This window comes from Accipiter gentilis, chromosome 25, assembly GCF_929443795.1.
Source record: "Accipiter gentilis chromosome 25, bAccGen1.1, whole genome shotgun sequence".
In the NCBI taxonomy this organism is placed as follows: domain Eukaryota; kingdom Metazoa; phylum Chordata; class Aves; order Accipitriformes; family Accipitridae; genus Astur; species Astur gentilis.
In genome coordinates this window covers 7450884-7471351 of record NC_064904.1, presented here as the reverse complement: position 1 = coordinate 7471351, position 20468 = coordinate 7450884, and the positions used below count along the sequence as shown (strand labels likewise).

The 20468-nt window shown below is 41.3% G+C and overlaps 1 protein-coding gene across 1 annotated transcript in view; it reads right to left on the bottom strand.

Annotated features, from left to right (window-relative positions):
• The window catches only part of C25H14orf132 (chromosome 25 C14orf132 homolog), a 42552-nt gene that overhangs the window by 8170 nt on the left and 13914 nt on the right, over nucleotides 1-20468 (bottom strand). The gene's annotated exons all lie outside the window — the stretch shown is intronic.

Sequence of the window (20468 nt, the reverse complement as noted above, 5' to 3'; positions counted from 1 at the left end):
CTGTGAAGAAAGATAGGGCAAAATTAGATTGAAGGCCAGTATCTGTATTTGCTTTGTCTCAAAGTCATTACAAAAGACTAACCACTAGCAAACCTGCAAAATTACTTTACAATAGTTCTTGCATTTCTGTTAGAATCATTATTATTGCAGAAAACCTATGTATATCACACAGACTATACATAAAAGCTAGCACACAGGCTCCGAGTCAACCTAAGTAATTATAGGCATTTAGAAAGAAGAGATACAGCTATCCACAAAGCACTCACGTACCAAAATGTAAGTTTACAGCAACATGATTGTTTTGTGACTACCAGCAATGGTATCATACTACCATAAGGCATCGAGCAAGCACAGCAAGGATGTACAGCAAGGACATGATGCAGAGAATCTGTTCTCCTTTCATGTATCACTCAGAAGCGAACCCTTGATTACGTAGAGATCATGCAAAAACATATGAATTGCAAAAGTTGTTACTGAAGAACAGGTGGAGTGCACTCTGTGCACTAACTTCACTTGCAAAACACACCATTGCAACGATTCAGGATTTATAAATCTATACAATGGAAAACTTCAAATTGGATTTTAAAAGGCTCCATAGCAATGAAGTAAGTGGCAGGTTTCTAATGCTTCTCCCACCTTCCTACAGGGAAGGACACAGTTTCTTTGGTGTCGTTAGTGGATTTCTCAGTGGTACCAGGAAAAGTTCTCAGTAAGATAGTAGTTATTCAATACAGGAATATGGAAAAGATAAAGAAAAAAGGAATCATTTAACCTTGTCCTTATACGGGTTCCAACTGTCTTCCCAACTTCATCCTAGATCACAACACATTCTTCATGATTCAACAACTATTTTACATTCTACATAGACGTGTAAAATTACATCCTTCTGCAAACGTATGGATTCCTCATTCAGGCAAGAGAAGGGTACCTACTGCAGTACTAAGACCATCTACTACTAAAAAAAAAGGTGCGCACAAAAGCTTTTTTTTTTTTCTTCCATCCTTGTCCCTTGTATGTTTGGGAACGCAGATCTGAAAGAGTCTCCCCTGGCTCACCTAGTGCAGGCTCCAGTCTCATGCAAGTAGAGGACATTGTTTCAGAAAAAGCTGCAGAACATCTGCTTCACATATCTATAAATGCTCAGCAACCTCAGGAACTACAACTGTTATGTACTGCAGGAAGAGCACTAGCAGTGTGATTATCATAAAGCCCCAAGTTTCCGCAGTAGTCAGTAACTAAAACTCCCGGAGGACTGTAGTAGGTAGGTAGACCAAACCCATGGCTTTAGTGGGGGAAAAAAACCCCAAAAACCCAGAGCCATATGTCCAAATCTCTCCGCCAGCCTGACCAGAAGGGAAAAATTCCATCATGGCCTTGATGACTGGTTTGGTCTTGAGCAATGAGTAAAACCTAGACATCAGTGCATCCTACCTACAGTCTCCTTTCAGATCTGGTAGAACTCCAGTGCTTCAAGGAAAGCTGAAAAAAGTCTGAGAATGTTCTCCTTAAGAAACACTCTTGCTGCAACACCAACCAACCATTCCTTCCCCACAGTGGTCTCCATGCTGCTGCTGCTGCCACTTTCCAATCTTTGGACACAATTACAATGTCCTGGTTTACACCCTACTTGTAAGCACTTTTGGGTTTCTGGTATTACTATTCTTCACCTTTCTCAATAGGACTTTCTTCTACAGCTGAAATCCTCTGGCTCTATAACAACAAAATAAAAATCCTTCCTGCTCTTATACTAGTAGCATACTATTATAATTTCAGTGGTACTGTTGAAGTCACCACAGCCTATGAATAACAGAGGAACCAGCCTTGCCTTCGTTCAGCCACATCACAGAAGGCTGCTAAACCATCAGCCCTAAATTACCGTGCCCACTGGGCTGAAAAATCAACCTCTTTTAACACCCTGACCTTCAACTCCCACAGCACATTTTGACTCTCCCAGTAACCTCTCCCTTTGGTACCAAACTACACCCCTGCTGGCTGTGTGCAACTGTGCTAGGGAGGCTGCTAAACAGGACAGTATTTGAGGATAAACCACCTCGCCTCTCCACAGGGGTGACTGTAATCTATAAATTAGAGCAAAGAATTTGAGAAGCTTAAGAATAAAGTAACTTTTTTTGCTTGCTATCCATAACATTTTACAGAGCTATAAAAGACAGACTCTTTCAAAGTTGACTGCTGAACAAATTTCATCTGTACTAGAAAATATCATTTCACATTCAAAATGAAACAGAGAATGATGAAAGACCACAATGGATATGTCATACTACCTAATCCACATTAAATAAAGTTATCTTTGAGATCAAATATGATTAGACAAAAGCAGTTTGCAAGAAACGAAACAGGAAATTGCAAGAGTCAAGTTTGATACATTCTCCCTGCATCAAGGATTTTTGCTGCCAGTTTCAACACAGAGTGTGCTTTAAAGAGAGAAGCAGCTTCCATTTCACAACAAGCCCAGCTTGATGTTTTGAATCTAATTCCACCAGCCTTTATGTCTTGGGATTTGATAAGGAAAACATTGCTCAGTTTAATCAGGATTTCTTTTATGTAGAGATTGCCACAAAAGGCAATTCTGACTTCAAACAAAAGTCTATTTATGCAGTGATGCTGCCATTTAACAGCTATGGAGACATTAGTTAAAGATCTTCGTAGCAAGTGACAGGCATACATTTACCATACTGGCAGCAAAATGCTCAATCTGAGGCACTTCCCTCCTTAGCAAACCATTTTAAGGCTATCAGCATTTAGGACGGTCAATTCTGCAAAATCTTTCAGCTGGAACAATCATCCAAAATAGAGAGGTACACATATACATGCATGTGCCCAAGAGAGTGGGAGGTCACGAGCACTGTTCTGGTGAGTGACACCTGGGTTTTGGGCCACACATTCTGTGCTCTCAATGAGTTATTTGAAGTGACAAGCTTCCACCCTGTTAGTCCACCTGGTGCTGTCACAGAAGCAGGGAGCATTCGCGTAGCAGCACAGCTACACACCACACTAGTGGCAAATGATGTCAGATCTGAATCTCCTTGTACCATCTAAGGCTCAGACAAGCTGTTTGCACCATCTGAGGGGAACACATGGTGAAACAGCTCATCTGAATCTCCGAAAGGCTTGCGGTGACCTGATATAAAGCACTAACATTCAGCACCTGGCACAGGCTCTTTCTGTAAAATTGACTTCCAGTTTTTCTGTTTGTAGGTCAGTAGCACTTCACCGCAGATCTGGAAATAAACCTTACTGCCAATTTCCCGTTTGCAGAAATCATCCCTTACTAAGTGTGTATTCCCCCCTTCTCACTGCTAAAATGGCCTCACATAAGAGCACAGGAATGGCCATATGGTGTCAAACAGAAAGTCCATCGCCCTTGTGCGTTAGTTCCAACAGTGGCCATAAATAGATGCTTAGGAAATAGTAAGAGCACAAGAGGACAAGCACATCTGATACTACCCCTTAACAATTCACAGCCTCCAACTGTGTTCGGCTTAGGAAATTCATAAGCCAGATGCTACTGCTATGGATTTAATAATTTACAAAGAATTTTGCTACCATGAAGTTGTCCAGCTGCCACCTGAGCTCATCTAAAGCTGAGCATCCTCCTCAGTCTGGCCTCTGACTCCCACTTAACAGTCAGGGTTGCCCAGTAATTAGAGTCATGTAAATCATCCTTGGGAGATATGCCCATCTCTCCACTGAAGAGAGGGAAGCACAGATGATTAATATCAACTGGCAATCTATCTTTTTGGTAGATTAACTTCAGTGAGATGAATCTCATCCTCAGTCTTGATGTCTTTGTTCTCCCCAAAGGTACAGTATCTTCCCTCTGCAGTCTTATTTGAGGTATTACATTAAAGGCTGAGAGACATCCAGACCTGACACTAATGGGAGTTGCAAAGTGCCTGTGATAAACAGTAGGCTAAGGATAGACAGCCTGCAGTGCTTTCTGTGCTCGCTCTATTTGTCTGTCCGTGCCTCTACAAAGCAAATATACACCAATTCACATCAGCCAAGAACTTGACCCGTCACTGCCATTACAGTGACCTGCAGTCTGTTTTAGCGTCCGAGGGTTTTTATAGCTCAAAGTTGTGCAGAACCTGTGCCACCCTCCCCAAGAGCACCGGGCGAGGAGGTCAGAGCAAAGGGTTAACTGGGAAATGTGACAGCGAGGGACATAGCAGGAGCAGATGGCGAGGGGGAATGCTGTAGCACTGCTTGGAAATAAAACTCTTTTCCTAGTGACTCTGTTGATACTGTTAAGTAGCACTAATAGTACGTCGCTTGCTAAATGGCTTCTGGGACTGGCGAAGAAAGAATTCAAATCATTAAATAGCAACAGGCAGAAAAACCAAACAGCATGTCAAGTGGTAATGGGAACACCCACTGCGCTGAATACCTCCTACTGACATCCAAGAGGATGCTTTAGGGTCACGAGCAGGAGAAGGCGGCTCTTGAACAGTTAAGTGATACACTTTCCAGTTAGCAGAAAAATCCTATTTTAAAACCAGAATGATTCACATGAAGGAAAAACAACATGTCAGGTACGAGTCACCAATACTCTAAAAATGATACCTTTCTTAAGTAGGATCACAGAAAATCCATTACTTCACAATAACATTGCTCCATTTCTTTGAGAATCAGGTGTCCATCATTTTTTTCATAGTCAGCTAGAGAAGTGTAACACTTAATTCCGGCTACCTCACTGGGAACCCAGGCTTGGGATAGAGATTTGAAAGCACAGCTGAATCTTCTAGTAGCCATTTTCCAGAAATTATGAAACCTCAGCAGCAGATTTAACAGCTGTGCTGTTTCTTGGCCCTGGCCTCACCACACACCACTCTGGGGATGGGATGCTGACAGGCAAAATGTCTCCCCAGCTCAGACATCGTTTTGTAAAATCCCTGTTGTTACTTCAGAATATCTAATTTTTCAGTGTTTCTTTTTGGTTAAATTTTAGACAGCATATTTTGACATGATGGCATATTCTGAACACCTAAAATGAAATTATTATTTCCTTCTGCCCTGGCAGTGTGTGATTGCTACACTGCATATTTGTGTCTGAAAACCTTCTAGCTGCAATCGCAAATCAATCTAATGCAGTTGCCAAAGATGGTAGCAATATACAGGTTTGCAAAAGCTTCATAACCGTATTTTATTTCTTAAGCTCTTTTTAAATAAATGTTTTGCACTAAGGAGATACCCCACATGACCAATATTCTTCCCACACTAATTCTCTTGTGTCTCACAGAAACGTGCATATGTATATATTCTCCTCATCTAAAGCAGGCACTATTATGTAAATGAAGATGCCCTGGCTACTATTTATTTACTGGTAATATCTAGAGAACCAAGTTCTGTCCACCACTTGCCAGAATATCACCCTACTACTTAGTGTGAAGACTGGGTACACAGGGACAAGCAGGACAGTTATTCCATGTTCACTGCAAGTGATTAGTTTAAATGCATTAAAACCCCACACAACCAAAATTAAAGGGCACCTAAGGCAATTCTCTTTAATTTCATTAAACAGGTCTCTGAAGAGGGAGGATCCATGCAAATGCTTTATGCAGTTAACTTCAAATTCTTATTTAACTAATTCAGATCCCTGCTTCACCCTGAAATCACAGTCTCAGGTTGACAAGCTTAGGAAAAACAGCTGCTTATTTTCAAAATATAGTTGTCAAAATGCTCACCCTACCAGTGGCAATGGAAAATTTTCACTCTAACTTGGAAGCATCAGGATTTCACCTGTTATTTTTAATCCTGTTAAAACCTCTCTATTCTATCAATTCTATAAAGCCCTGCTTTTCTTCTAATTCATGATATTCCTAGGACCTGTGTATTACTTCCTCTGCTGCTTTCCCAATTCATGCTACGCTAGATGTAATGTCTTTGTCCTTTTTGACGAGATCACTGTTCACAGCTGTTCCTTATCAGCAGTATCTCAGATGCCAGAGATTTGGTTTTCAGCCTTGCTGTTGAACCACACCAAGAGTTGCCGTGGCCAACAGGTGGCTAGATATTCAGGAAGGAACATTCCAAGATGTTCCAAGATGCTGCGGCAGACACTCTGATTCCGAGTTTCCTCTTGGCTGTAGAAACTGGTTTCCCTGAACTAAAGTATTCCCATGGGGAACCGAGCTCAGCTAGATCTTTGTCCCTAAGCACAGCTACCCCTCAGGAGCCTTACAGGAGCACATGCCTTGTGCAGACTGGAGCACCTCTCTGTGGAAAGTTACTTGGCTGAATCAGCTGCAACAAACAGTGTAAATAACTGGCATAAAGGTAAGTGTTTTCACCCTGATTTTTTCACTCTCATATTTCTGCACAGGTAGCATCCAAGATACCCTAATGATAAACATGCTGTGATTTCATTCCCACAATTTACATCTGCCTAGCACCCCCTTGAAATAGCTTTTATTATTTCAAATTAAAAAAACCTACTGCTTTTAAACTATTAATCTCAACCAACTGATGTTGGATTTCACCTTCCAAGTGTGGAAGGCTGAGAACAAACAAAAACCTTTTTATTGCTGGCAAGCCTCAAACGGAAACAAGAGGAGTTTCTCACCCTATCCCTGGTCCCAAGAATGCCTCCTCTCTTTCCAGCCAATGCCAGCAATGCTGCACCAAGGAAAAGAGCAAGCTTTGCCAGTGTTGAACAGAAATGCAAACAACCTGTATGAAGAAGCTGCAACTCCAAGTCACATATAATCCAAACTGTGAATTTGTATACTCTAAATTCGATGGGGTGGTGAATACCACAGAAGCGTGCAGGGCAATCAAGCAGACATGCTTTAAACTACCTGGATGTGCCAGGAACAACCTTCAAACAGCAGCACTAGCTGACGTTCCACATAACTAATACAACTGAAGTTAGCATCCTATTGTGGACACCATGCTGGGGAAGTAGAAGATGCCTGGGTCCCATTTACACACAGTTATAACTTTCATGCTTCCAGGAGCACACGCACATAGCAGAAAAAATACAAACAGAGGGAGCCAGAAAGGCAAGTATTTATCAATATGGAAAAACTCAGTAGGAGGCTATAAAACTAACCATCAGTGTTATCACGAGTAGGAGCTATTCAAATCTGTTTACAATTTCCAAAACTGGCAAAACAGAGGACCTTTTCACACCATGTGTAGTCATGCTGGGAAACTCAGAGAGAACAGGAATTCCTTTAGAGATTAAGAGCAATCTACAGAACTGTACCAGTTTAATATTGAACATGATTCTGGAAGGGCTTCAAACACCAAACTTCTGAGTTTAAACTCTTTAATCATATGTGAGAAGAAGGAGGTGCTGATTATCCCACCTATTGGACAGTTTCTTGCAGAATCTTCTGATATTCTTGGAACTGGTAACTTCAAAACCAAACTTCTGGATTTAACTGGATTTACGTGGTCTGCTGCTCTGATCCACACTTGCAATTTCATTCCGGTGTCAAGTTCCTCTCTTACAAAAAAAAACCAAACCAAAACCAAAAAAAACCCAACCAAAAAACCCCCCCAAAAACCAATCTGGGGGAAAAGAAAGGAACACTGCCTAGGGCATAATGTTTTAAGGTCTCAAGGGACAGCTTTGCTTTAAAGACACAAGGCAGTATCACTGACTGAAGACAAGCACACAGTTACATGGTATCAGTGGAAGTTTCAGTTGTTCTTATGCAGAGATTAAGTGGCACTCTATGTGCTGGAGGATAAAGAGGAAAAAAGAGTAACGCAAGCTGGCTGTAATGGCATTTCACATCTGCAAGAGGAAAAGGCATTCCCACCATAAATAGAAAAGTCAAATGATGAGGCATAAGTGGAAAACCACAGAGCAGAGCTCAAGAGTGGATGTACAGGAAAAAACTGCATGAAGCCTAATCCCATTTCTCAAAGTGAAAAAGGGCTGCACAAGCCCTTCCTCCACCGTGATCTTTGCAGCCATGTTCATCTCTCACAAAATGTCAATGCCTCATCAATTTACTGTTGTGGCCAAGGTATCTTGGTAGCAGAGAAAGGGGCTGACATTCGTATTCTTTTGATTTTTCTTCTGCTTCCTCTCCCTGAGCCTAACAAGATGCTTAGGTTATTCCTGGGGGGGAAGGATGGGAATTGGCAGCCATTCACAGTAATGGAAGCAGTGACACAATTTCAAAACTAGAACTAGTTCCAGATGAAAAATTGTTTAAATCACTAGACTTCAGGCATGGGCAAAAGCAGTGATTTTGTAAATCACTGTATCCTTCAGTATTCTGTAATAGGGATGCTTTTCACAAACACTAAAAGAATTTCAAGGGGCAGGTGTTAGGGGCTAGACCTAGAAGGATGCAACATTTTGGACATTATCTTATTCCTCTAGAGAAAAAATAACAACATACGAATTCCTCTATGGTGTATATGCTGACCACTGTTCAAACCAACACTCAGTAGCAATAAAAAAAAATCTTGCATGCTACCTCCAATCCCTGTTACACAGCCCATGAAAAATTAATTGGCTGAGGTTTAACTAAAGCACACTAACAGGCATAATATAGCTTAGCTCTATTTCATCAGAGAAATTACTTACTATTCCATGCAGACTCAAAAGCTTTCAAACTATACATCTAATGTATTTTACACAGTGATGGTTGTACTACAAAGACAAGTTGGGATACATTTGCCTATTGAGGAAAGTAATTGCTACCATTGCAGCTCTGCTGTACCTAATGATACGATATAAATGCCTCATTTTCAGCACCTTTGAGATAGCTACCTGGAATCTATCTTCAAATATGATAACGTAAGAGTTAGGTCAGTCCCCCCATCATAATGCAAACCCACCGGGAAAAAATTATTCTGTGATGACTTCCAGAGATTAATTCCCCCATGCAAAATACTTGCAGGCATCCAACAGAAAGCCTCAGAAGGGAAATCAAAACAATTTAATAGTCTCAGCTTATTCCATAATGATTTTTAAGTTTATATATGCTATCAGACTCCCTGAAAAAAACAGAGGAGAAAGAAAACTGGTAACGATGTATACAATTTTATCTTGGCTATGCATCATTTTCACTCAATGTTTTTTTTCCTTTTTTTTTTTTTCCTTTCATTTTCATGTTGCATTATATTTTCAGGAACAAAAAAGCGGGGAGGGCTGAGGTATATTGACAGAATATTTGACATATATTTCTCATCTCTTATTTAAAGCTATCTTTGCAAACATTTTTGCTTGCTTGCTTGACACCTAGTTCAAGACACACAACAAGCCTGAGAATCAACCAAAATAATATATTCCAGTGGGAGTGGACAAAATAAAGGAGAAAAAGCTGACAGTGTTAGCCCTCTTCGTGTCTGGAGACCTCAAGGATAGCGGCTGGCACAAAGGTCAAGTAAAGCATACAGAACAGCTTCTAGGAAGAAAAGAGGACTGCCAAATGTTATCTCTACTGCATACACTTCACTTGACAGAATACCAACATCTGTCAGGTTGCCATACGTCTTGATCCCATCAGGCATATCAGGCTCAACATATGGCTTGAACAATCTATAGAATGCATATCCTCCTTCAACTTATTCTGTAATGCTTCAGTAGTGGTTTACACCTGAAGAAAACACAACTTGCTTAAAAATTAATCCTATTCTCTTGCATTTTTGTCTCATGAGTGAGCTAATCACACAATACACCAGAAAACAAAAATTGGAAGGTGAAAAAATGTTGACAGTTTCCTAATTTCTAGTATTTGAAGAGTAGTATTCATCATGTTAAGGACAGTTTCTTCCAACGTAACTATTTGTTAAATATCATGAAGAGACTAAAAGCTCGATCACGTGTAAATCTTGAGTGCTTAAGAACTCAGTGCCAACAGGCAACTATTTCAACCATCTTCTAGATTTACTGTTCCCACAGCAGAGCTCAAGGAAGAGTAGTAACATGTGTTTCTCATCCACTTCAGTGCAGTCAGGAAGCATAACATGAACACATTTCACGAATGGCTTAAAATAAGCCTGGGTTTGGTTTTTTTTTTTTTTATCTTTAAAGTAAAAGAGGAGCACCCATACGGGACATTTCACTGGCTCTTTCAGGGGGACAGAAGCCTTCATGAAAGTGTGATAACAGCCATCATCAGAGCCAAATATTCTGTATGTTCTCACAAACCCAGATTCTCACAACATAGGCTTTGCTCATGTACCAAGACCATCAAAGGATGGTTAAGTGTGGCTTAACTAGACAGCAGCTGATGATATCTTTATCATGCCAAACAAAAACAGAACAGCCAAGCCATCTGTGTTGTGGGCTTATGTTTAACATTGTTCAAACAGTTCAGAGCACATTACAGAAAAATATAATAAATCATACATTGATTCTTTCTCCCTAGATAAACATGTCTATATATGTGTAGGCCAAATTGCACTCCTTAGTGGCTGACATACGCAGAGGATGGGCACAAATCAATGTATAATTTGTTATACTTCTATTTGTAATTTGATATTTGTGCTTTGAACTCTTGTAGTTGTTAAGGCTGCACAGGATAATTAAAGACATGAATATGTAACAGCTTTCCTTGGGAATGAATTTTTTTCCTATCCAAAAGTGATTTCTGTGAAAGCTTGTTCAGTTATTCTTGTGTTATGGAAGGCTGAGCAGGGAACAAGAAAATAAAGTCAAAATAGAATCATAGAATCAGTTAGCTTGGAAAAGACCTTCAAGATCAGAGTCCAACCGTCAACCATGCCCACTAAACCATGTCCTGAAGTGCCACATCTACACGTTTTTTTGAACACGTCCAGGGATGGTGACTCCACCACTTCCCTGAGCAGCCTGTTCCAATGTCTGTCCAATATCCCACCTAAACCTCCCCTGGCGCAACTTGAGGCCATTTCCTCTCGTCCTATCACTAGTTACTTGATAGAAGAGACCAACACCCCCTCACTAGCACCTGCTTTCAGGTAGTTGTAGAGAGCGAGAAGGTCTCCCCTCAGCTTCCTCTTCTCCAGACTAAACAGCCCCAGCTCCCTCAGTCGCTCCTCACAAGACTTGTGCTCCAGGCCCCTCACCAGCTTGGTTGCCCTTCTCTGGACACGCTCCAGCACCTCCATGTCTTTCCTGTAGTGAGGGGCCCAAAACTGAACACAGGACTCCAGGTGCGGCCTCACCAGTGCCCAGTACAGGGGGACAATCACCTCCCTGCTCCTGCTGGCCACACTATTTCTGATACAGGCCAGGGTGCCGTTGGCCTTCTTGGCACCTGGGCACACTGCCGGCTCATATTCAGTATTTGTATTGTATTGTATTTGCATTTGCCCCTTCATTTTATTCAGTGGAATCTGAATTATGGCCTGGCCTGCTGGCCTGGAGAGCAAACACAGTTGCAAAAAAAGTGCCTGTCAGAAGCATAACACTCCTGGCTACAGGAGACCTTAGGGTGTGCATGGTAGCGCAGTTTCCAATGCAACCAAAGACCTGGCTGGGTTCTTCAGTCCAAAGCTTACGTACTTAGACAATGAACTCACTGATCTAGGTTATAATACTTTTATACACGCTGAGGTTTTATTTATGACCCTACTGAAGCCAATTTAAGTTAAATATCATAATCTCATTTTTTCATGGCATCAATGACTGTACGGTAAAAAGATTAAATGATGAAGGAGATAAAAATTGGAGAAGTCAAAGATTTTCACCAAGGAGCCACTGGTTCTGATACAGGCACAGCTCAGTTAAAAGCGGAGGTTTGGGATATCCCTGCACCATTTAGTGCAGCCTTTGAACTCGGATGGGCTGCCTAATAAGGGAGACCTCTTACAGAAAGGTAACAGGCAAAGGAAGTTTGATCAGAGCTAACCTCAAAACATTCTGGAGGTTATTGCTTCCCAGCAAGAAAGAGGGCTCCTCCTCACCCCAGCAGCCTAATAGCTATCCATCTACTCACAGAGGGACTTACCCCAGCCATGCTGAAGTCTTCAGAATTGCAGCTCAAGCCTTTTTCAAGCTGAGCATGACTTGTCAAAAATTCAACACAGGAATATTAACAAGCAGCATGGGAGTCTTTCAGTAACAACAGTGCAAATATCTGGTACTTGCAAAAAATGCAAGCATCCCTCATCTTTAATCACATACATTTTGGAATGCTGGTTTGAAGATCTTCATTTCAAAAATATCTCCACAAGACTTAAGCATCCCACACCACCATTCTGTGTCTTGCATGAATAAATCCATTACACAATAAGGTACTGAGTGCTCAGGAAGAAAAGTCACAATGAAAAATGATTGCAAGAGATGCCCCAAGAAACAATTAAAGGCATCAGCAAAAAAGCCAGAGGTGTTCACGTCATCTGGTTTGCACCCTCAGTAGCAGCCTCCCTAAAAACATTCTCAAACTCACCATCCAGTCAAAAGGAGGCAAATTTAGGAATTTAAACCGCACACCAAGATCTCTCTTGGGAAGACGCTTATTGCTCTCCATTGGCAATATATGGGAATGCAAGTACTTAATCTTGAGAGAGTACACAGAGTGCTCATTTGCAGGCTTATACGAGAAATTTTTACCTTGCTAGGTGCTGGCAGAAACATATTTCCTACTCCCATTATTACATTCAAGGCCTTAGATTTGCAGTAAAAAAAGTGACAGACAGACATACATCTAAAACTATCTACACAGACCCATCTTAAGTGTAACTAAATCAATACACTAATAATACAAGGAATAGCAGAGAAAAAGGGAAGGATTTTTCAAAAGAAATTATCATTTCTTTAAAGCAATTCTGCATTTTGTCATTTTGAAAGTGCCCTGCAAATCATGAGTCCTTTTGTAATATGAACGATTGTATGCTGAAAGCATAGTCAAAGAGATAAAAGCAACATCTGACAACAAATAGATGACCATAATAAACAGATGACCATGCTCACTCAAGTTAAAATAAGATCAAGTTAGAAAGTTTAAAACTTTCCAAATAAAACAATGTTTTCTACGTATCTGTTGGTAGCTCTGAACTCAAGACAATCTTTTATGCAAAGTTTCTCCAAGGCCTAAGTAAAATCTTTGCACTCTGTAAAAGCACAGGTGCTGCTCTGAGTGCTTTCCTCCTAGGTCATTCAATACCTGATCCAGTTCTCCCTTGAAAATAAATTGGAAATCATGCCTTAATATACTCCCTGACTGGAAAGACTGTACAAAATCGATCTCTGCATTGCATCCTTAAAGGAGAACATAATTCCTTTCATCTGTGGTTTACCATTACTTGAAGTTCCTCTAAGTTAAGGAAAGACGTTATTTGTTTATTGGCAAGTACATAGAATTAGTTACAGAACAAAAATGCATTTAATCCATCCTGTTGCTCAAACAGCATCATGGAAATATAACTGACAAAATGCAGTATATCAGTGCAAGACAACTGCCCAGCTTAGAGATTCACCACATAAAAATAAGCTCCAGCTCAGTTCAGTAACAAGTGACCTACAGAAGCAGGAAATTATAAAATATTAGAAAAATATTCCAGGCTTGGCTTGTATGGGAAACACGCGAATCACTCTTGAACCTTTTATTTCCAGATTGCTGGTATGAAATCAAGTTAAGTCAGTCAAACAAACAACCCAAATTTAAAAGATGAATACGATGTGGTTTCAGGCCAATTCCAAACCACATTCCACTACAGTACAATCTAGAGAGCTTGTAGAAAGAAGCCAGTGGAAAAGCTTTACTGGCTTCAAAGCAGAAACACTAGTGATTGTAGACAGCCACCCACCTGGAGAAAAATAGTTTGAGACATATTGGGCACCATGGGCAAGCAGGCTCATCAAGAAACTCTTATTTGCATCCTTGCTATTGCCCAAGTCAGTACCTTCAGAAATGTACATTTCTCTGTCCTTCTTTCATTATTGTTTTGTTGTTGTTCTTACTTCTTCATGAAGTTCTTCTGAACAGAAGTTCAGGGTTTTTTTGGCAGAACGGTTGACCTTCCCTGTAGTGTCACTTAATTTTAATTTACACAAAGCCTGCCACAGTGAGGTCCCGGTCTTGCCTAGGCATTTCAACTGCAGTGTAATTAATTTATAACTATAACTAGTTATCAGAATTATCAGTGGCTCTTCATACCAAGAGTCAATACAGTGTAAGCGACCAACTGCTGTCAGATATCCTTTACCTATGCATGGCATATCCATGTCTGCTCTATGCATGAGAAAATCAAAGGAGTGAATTCATTGAATCCAGTTCTCCTCTTTGCATTAGTTTTATATTGACATTTACTGCAATAATATACTATAAGTTTGGGGAAATTATAAGCAAAAAAAAAAAAATCACACCTGTCATTTTTTCACCTGATCTATGTTAGCTAACACAGCAGTGTAGTGCCTGCCCATTCAGAACAACCTGAAATCAGAAAGGATTCCCCATGGGAAAATCTTGAAGACATTGAGGTTGGTAGAGTTTCATTATCCTGAAGTGAATCTCTGAACATACCTGTTTGACCCAGCCTGTGATACAGAACACACTTAGATAAAACACGTGTACAACAACAAGAAGCAGCAAGTCAAACTCCTCAGAAGGCCAAGAATTGTGACCGTTACCCCTAAGAAGGGGGACTGGGTCCAAGTAAATAAAAGAGCAAATGCAGCATGGTTAAACTTTAATTATATTTGGCTCCCTCAAAACAGATGCTCACAGACAGATTTCTGTTTCACCCACTAATGACTGTCATACACAATCATGTCACTGATTTCAGAGGGCTGCAGGGTTTATATGCTTGCAGGCAAAACTGAGAAGACACAACTAAAGAATATTCACAAAATCCAACACCCTGCTTCATCCAACAGGGATATTCACATACTGTGATGGAGATAAGAACCAGATTATGCCACGCCGTTTCAGGAAGAGGAATAATTGTCAGACTGTGCTGGTGCCTGTTACAGCCTCTGCATGTAAAAGCAATGGCCCTCCTGCCTGTGGCTTGGGAAGCTACAGTGTGCTGTTCCTCTTCACTCTCTGGTCTGGGTTTCTGGATCATCACATGCTGCTGAAAGGATAACAGGAGGTAGTGATACGAGAAGACAGACACAGATACGGAGGGGGTGAGAAAGAAGAGGTACATCACAAACATGTGCAGGGGAAGGCAATCTGTTGGGAAGTCCTATATGCCTTGTGTACTTCACATTGACCCAGAGTAAACCCCCTCCCCAGAAATTTAAGAGAGTCTTTCTAATTACTTCAGATACAAGCCCTGTAAGATTTTACAGTGGGCCTTGGTCAACTTCAACGTTCTGTTGCAAGTTCTACAAAGAATGAGATGGGAAATGAATATACTCATTCCCCAGTCCAAGGCCATGTTTCTCAAGCTTGGATCTTCCCAGCTAAGATGAGAACACATCAAAATGGAGCTCAAGTCAGGAGTTATGCAGCACTGCTGTCAGGAATCTTGTTTCATCCAATTTTATCAAGAGCAGCTTCTTGCTCTTACAGTTTAAATAGAGAAGGAAGAGGAAACAGAAGCAAAAACTTTTGTCCCTCTCCTTCAATTCTGTGGGTGGACAGAGCCTCAGTGTGAAAAGAGGGACTAACACGCCAATTCCCACATACACATAAGGGTCACTGACGTTAAACATGTTCTTCAAATACCAAGCAGGGATCCTGTCTGTGTATTGCAGCTCTGCCCACAGCAGCATTTTTCCTCCTAAATTACCCCCAGCACTGATACAACAAAACCAGTGCCACCATCTCCAAGGTGAAAGCAGAGCCTGGATTTTGCATGCCAGCCCCAGAGACAGAAGGGGCAGACTAGTGAACAACCAAGCCATAGCAGAAGAGTAAGCTCCCACTTCTCTCCTTCCATTAGGACCCATTTCCCTCTATAATCCCGCTACACAGGCACCACTTGCGTTTCCCCAAAGAGAAAGTGCTTGCTCTTTGAGGAGCTGCAGAAAAGCTGCTTTGAAAATCCCACCAGTACCCCTTGTCTATAGATACCCACACTCCCTGTAAATCTGACCACTACCCATCCTTTGTGTTTCAAGCTCCTTACAGTTGTACCATAAGAAAAAAAAAAAGGAGCATTACCAATTCATCCCAGTCTTGCCGACCTGATAGAAGGAAAAAAAAAAAAGAGAGAGAAAAAAATCTCTAGAAAGCATTAGAGTGTATGACTCATTACTGAGGAAATATCATTGGGTCACATCTGCCTTCAGAATGAACTGGCACCTTTCAATGAAAACTACAGTACATCTTGTATCAAAAAAATCCTCATCTATTACTTGGAACCAAGCGCCAGCTGCCAATTGATCTTGGCCTGTAAAGACTGCAAATGAGATGGGCTTTGAGCAAGAATCTGCTCACATGCAGAGGACAGCAGCAAAAACAGACAGTTAGGATTTGTGTGTGTCACAACAAGATCTGTGTTGCAAATCTGATTATTTGCAAAATGAAGCAGGAAAAAAGGAAAAGTGGAACTAATTTTCTTTAGGGACCTTAATCCTTCCCTCTGATTCATATGTTAAGTTCATTCTTTCCTTATCTTGTCTGTTTTGATTGTAAGCTCTTCAGGGTTTTCTGTACTTGTTCAGTGTCCAGCACAAGACCAGCTGATGACTCTCTGAAGGATTACCAGTGTTCAGCTCACCTCTAACTCCAAATCTGTCTTGCTCTGTAATAGACTAGCGATATTCTGATGTTAATTTTTAATCATTCTCATCTATAGCTTGTATCACCAGCCCTAATGAACCAGTGGCTTCATAACACTAAACAAACTGAAAGTCTAGCAAGCTGTTCTCCTACGTCTGTTAGGAGAATAACTCTGTATAACTACAGATTTTTTTTCTTCAGATCATCTAAAGGCTGATGTTGAACACTTTTCAACAAGAGGCTAAAATACAAGGGCATGCTTATTCTTCTTTTCAGAAAAGACCATGATTGGGCTATGGCAGGGGAAATGCCCTTATTACAAAAGGTAATTGCCTCACATCAATTCTTTGCACCATCGTCTTCTCTCAGGGTTAAGCTAGAGGAAAAAGAAAACAGCCGTTCCCCAAAAGAGTTGTGCCAGAGCAAACAGCCTTACAATCAAGCACTGAAGACCAGCAAACATAGCTAATATCCCCCAAGTTATTCAGGTTGGGTGTGCTGAAACACATCAAACTGAGGAACCAGAGCAAAAACTGTGTGCAGTTTTGAGCACCTCAATACAAGAAGGACATCAAACTATATATGTATACAAACTCCTCTGGAGTATGTCCAGAGGAGGATGACCAAGATGGTGAAAGGTCTCAAGGGCAAGACTTACAAGGAACAGCTGAGGTCACTTGGTTTGTTCAGTTTAGAGAAGAGAAGGCTGAGGGGTGACCTCTTGGCAGACTACGACTTCCTCCGGGGCGGGGGGGAGCAGAGGGGACAGTGCTGATCTCCTCTGTCTTGGCGCTTGGTTTCTCCGTCTGGTGACCAGCAACAGAACATGAGAAAATGGAATGAAGCTGCATCAGGGAAGGTCAGATTGGACATTAGGAAAAGGTTCTTCACTGAGAGGGTGGTCAGTCACTGGAACAGGCTCCCCAGGGAAGTAGTCACGGCACCAAGCCTGTCAGAGTTCAATGAGGATCTGGACAATGCTTTTAGTCATATGTTTTAGATAGTCCTGCAAGGAGCAGGGTATTGGACTCAATGATCATTATGGGTCCCTTCCAACTTGAGATATTCTATGATTCTATTATCTGCATTCAGTCACATTTCATCTTGCATCCTTTCTCCCATCTCACGCTCATCTCTCCTTCTCTGCTCTCATTATACTTCTATTTTCCCTCATTTTTTTCATCCGGCTCTATTTCCCCTCTTATCTTTCCAATTCCTCTACTTAATACCTGTTCTCCTGCCTTTGATCCATCTCAATCACTTAGACCATGAATGATTTTGGTCAAAGGCTGCCTGGCATTCTGGGGCTGAAAAGTGCACAGCTGACCCGTTGATCTCTAGTTATGACATTAGAAAAAGCAAGATAATGCAGCATCGGCATCTGCCAACTGTACTTGGGCATCTAGAGACAGAACAAGACGAACCAAGTATGAGCTGACAGCCTTAAAATATTATCTGATCCATATTATTTTAATTGTAGGCCTTCATTAAAGCCTGTAATTTAAAGGATGACATATTTCTTTCCTTTTCAGAAATGCAAACAAGATTTTATGCATGGAAAGTCTGACATTGGTGGAGTGAATTATAGGGATATTGATGTACTCTACTTTCTCTAAAGGTTACTGTGATCTTTTGTTGATTAAGAGACATGATGTTACCAAGATAAATGTTTCGGTTGCTATTAACAACATCTCAGTGAAAAATCAAACGTTTTTACACAAAGTGCTGAATAAGATAAGGAAAGGATACTTCTCATGTCAAAGCAGGTTTATGACCATAATGATGCTGCATTATATCATAGTATAAATGTAAATGCTTGACTTACACAACACCGATGCACTAGTCTTCAGAGCTCAGAAATGAATAAGCATGAAAGGCACATTTAAGAAAGTTTCTTGCAGGTGATAGCCTTTATATCTGCTGGCCATCTTGTTCTGTCAAGTGAAAAAGGTATGAAGAAAAACAAGCTACCAGCAAGATTAAATGTAATTTTAATAAAAAATGAACTGCTATTTTGCATCATGGTTTCAGATGAATTAAATCTGCCTCTTTTTGCCATAAAGATACTGAGAGTGAAAAGAAATTAATCTAAACCAGACCAATGCTAACTGGACCCAAACCACTCCAAGCATATCTGACACACAACATAGAGGTACTGACTTCAGTTCAAGGCAATAACCACATCTTTTTAGACACCTTCATTTGTATCCCACATGTGAGCTTTTTCTACCCTCTCCAAAGACATGAAGCCAGCACAGACATGCAATTTCGGTCCTTAGGACTTATGCATTCGTTGAAAACATGCCAGACGACCTCAGCTTTCACCCGGCCAGCTAGAAACTCTTACTGGTTAACCTGAACTTGCTGCTGAGAGGACTTGATTTAAAAGATGGAGTGGGGAGGTGCAGAACAGCTACAAACAGTTATCATTTGATCAGAGAAGGCCTGGAAAGGGGGGGGGGGGGGGGGGGGAATCTTTAGCCCACCTTGACATACATGTATAAGGACAATTGTAATTTCACTGACAGGGTGGAAAATCTAAACATAGACTAACAACCTGAAATGGACTATGCAAATGGAGTCCTTGTAACGTATCAAAGCATGAAAACTGGACCTAAATGCATGCTTTTGAAATCCAGATCTGAAAGCACATGCATATGCAATAGCATGAGATTTTGTAACTGAGATAAAAACAAAATGCCGCACTGATAGAAGGGGAGGGGAATACCAGCAGACAGTTGAGAACAGTTGCAAGCAGGCTGCCCTTTCCCAATCACAGGGCTGACTTGGGTGCTCATGAGAACTGCCTGACAAGTGAACGAAGAAGCACGTGAACTCAGACTGCTTTGGCGAAAGAAAGCTTGCGCAAAGAAGGATATCCACAAAGCAATTACTCTTTTCTGTCGGCTTCACTGACTTGAGAGCTCCTTTGTGTTGCTGCTGAGGCAAGAGCATCGAAACTGAAGGACTAACAGGATTTACCACCACTGTTAGCAGCTTTCTTCCTTCCACACATGCTCCTCAGGGCTCAGGGGCCACCGCTCTGCCTGGGACACACAAATGGGGAGCTGTCTGCTGCTCCACTCCGGCAACACAGCCAGGGCCAACCCTGTCCTTACGTGGCAATAAGGTCAGGCAGCATCCTGTCGCTGCCAGGCTTGCCTGGGCAGGGAAAGCGTGTACAGGCGCCCACTGGTAGGCATCGGGTTTACGTGATGTGAACGCACATATGCCCCGTTTTGCCTCCTGCCTTTTAACAGCAATTGTTCCCATCAACCTGTCTCTTTGCAGATTTGTCACATTTTCCAAAGAACAGATTTGGAGGCTATCTAGTGGCTTCTGTGAAATAGATTAAAAAAATTAATAAAATCCCATTCGGGAGGATTCAGGGTTTTACTGATGGTTCCCACAACAGAAATCCAGTGCTGGGTTTGGGCAGCACAGCCCACAGTTGAATTTGGACCTACAAAAATAAATGTAGCCCAGATTGCATACGAAATAAATGCTCCTACAGCAAAAATGGTAGCACACTCAAAAGATGAATGGGAGTTGTGCTGCTTGAAGCACTGGTTCCAGCAATGCCTGGACTCACAAAAGCAAGTCTGCTTTATGATTATTTAGAAAAACAGGAGGTAGAATGTGAGTGGGAGAAGCAAAAGCCCAAACATGCTGTGTGTTGGAAGCTACAATCTGGTACCTCCAGGGAAATGCAGAGCTTGCTATTGATGAACCACTGGGAATGACAACAGGAAGTACCACATCCATGCACAGGATCCTACATGGGACACATTACTGAATAAATACATCCCTTAGCAGTTCTAAGTGACAAACACCCAACTTATTTGGTACTAGCTGATGAGGCGGGCAGGAAAGGAACAG